A 2,159-nucleotide genomic window follows, 5' to 3' on the forward strand; every position below is an offset into this window, starting at 1 on the left:
CAGGTCATCAAGATCCCTTCAGCTCCCAGGCCATTGACTACTCTCCGGCTCCCAGGCCATTAACAGTACCGTGTTGGCCTCCAGGCCATCAACACTCCATGCCGGCTCTCAAGCCACTGCTATCACTCCGGCCTTCTAGTCCAGCCCAGACCAAATATCAAGTACCAAATTCCAAGTTCCTCAGTTCCAAGCTTCAAGCTCACTGCCACTAGTCACCATCCATCTCCTGTGACTGGCCAGTTAGCTGTGGGGAACTCAGGTCAGAGGGCTGTGACCTCACCACCAAATGCAGCAGAGTCCAAACCTCCTTGCAGGGGTCCCTGGTGAAAACCGTCGGTGGTGTTAGACTCCACGCCTCTGATCAGAGTCTCGTCAACTCCACCCATCTAACTATGCCCGCAGTGCCAATGATACTTCTATGAACTGTTCCTACTTAAAGCCTCCTATATTCCAGTTCCCAGCATTCTCCACTGGGCCACTGCTCGCACAGCCAGGAACACCAGATACCCGAGCCCTGACCAAAGCTGTATTCAAATTAAAAAGAAATTAAAGGTATTAACTTTGTTTATGACAATTTTGCTAACAAAAACTTCATACATATCATCGGTTCTTGAATAAGTAAGTAAAATGTAGATTTTTTTTATTTTTTTTAAGACAAGTTGCTTGTTGCAAAAGCACAAATGTCCTTGTTTCACTCTTTATTTATTTTGGATAGAGGATTTGTCTATCAAAAGTAAACCATCCTTGACATTCACTGATTAGTTTATTGAAATACACATACATCAATATATTTTCAAATATATTTTGAATAAAACAAGAAGTAGGAACATACTGTAGTAAAAAGAGGAAAAAATAACTTAAGAACAGATAGATATTAAAGAACAGATAACAAAAAATTATGTTTTATATATTTCCATTTTATTATCTAAAAAAAAAAATGTTTGTGTTCATTTATTTTATTTATACACTCATTAGTTACTATTTACATTTTGCCAGATATTAACTACTAACCAAATAATTTTCAATTTTAGATGCATTTTTTGTAATAAAATGTTAAATGATTAACTTCCTAGGTTACTCAAACTGGCTACTGGGTATACCTTTTCAAATATTGTTTATTTAACAATTAGAGATGTGTGGTTTGATTTTTCCAAACTCACCTGAAATTTGTGGATACAAACTGTGTCACAGTCTAGAATATTTTCAGGTTTGAAATTCTGACTTTAAATCCAAACTTTTTATTTCAGAAACATTGATAAAAACAGCTAAAATCATATAATTTAGAGCTATTTTTGCCAGAAGTCATTGCTCACTGCCAGGGGTTAATGCTCCTTGCCAGGGGTCAATGCTCGTTGCCAGGGAGTTACAAGGTATAAGTTTTGTAGTTTTGCTGAAAGCTGCGTCTTTCTCCATGTTGCATCAGCACTAAGCACTTCCAGTTAATGCTGTAGCGCCGTGCTCCATGTCAGAGGTCACATTTTGACTCCTAGCATCTAAAATCTGTCTCCTCTGAAGGAAGGAATACAATGGGTGGGTAATGGATGGGTGGATGAAGGTCAGGTGGGCAGGCAGGTGCGGGAAGGTGGCAGGCAGGTGGAGGAGTGGTCAAGTCACCCAGATTGCTGCGGACAGCTACCAGTAGCTCGTGAGCAATGGGTTGGCAACCATGGCTTTAATAGATCAAGAAAAAAAATACATATATGAACCAAATAAGAATAAAGAAATCTGCTCAACCAACCAAGACGTATTGTCTCTGCAGGCAAATGGAACAGGAAGCCTATCCACTGCAACAGAAGATAATGCAGATCAAAACCGAATAGATATAGGCAGAAAGATGAACATAACTAGTACCAGGAGAAGCACAAACAAAACTTTAAGAGAAATGTGTACAAATGCTAGGAGCTTAGGAAATAAAATCCCAGAACTAATTGGAACTTGGAAGGAGTGTAGGAGAAGTGTGAAAAATTTTAAACTGCACTACTAAAAGAAATAGAACTTTGTGTCAAAAGAGAGGAAAAACACAAGGAAAAGAAAGCCAGTGTGGTTTGCGAAAGAAGTACTGTAGCAAGTATTGTGAAAGCAAAAAAGTTGGCCTTTAAGAAATTTAAGCAGATGCAGAATACTGAGGACAAAGTGGTGTATCTTGTTAGACAGAAGAA

The sequence above is a fragment of the Crinia signifera genome, chromosome 2 (genome assembly GCF_055691185.1).
Source record: "Crinia signifera chromosome 2, ASM5569118v1, whole genome shotgun sequence".
NCBI classification, from domain to species: Eukaryota; Metazoa; Chordata; class Amphibia; order Anura; family Myobatrachidae; genus Crinia; species Crinia signifera.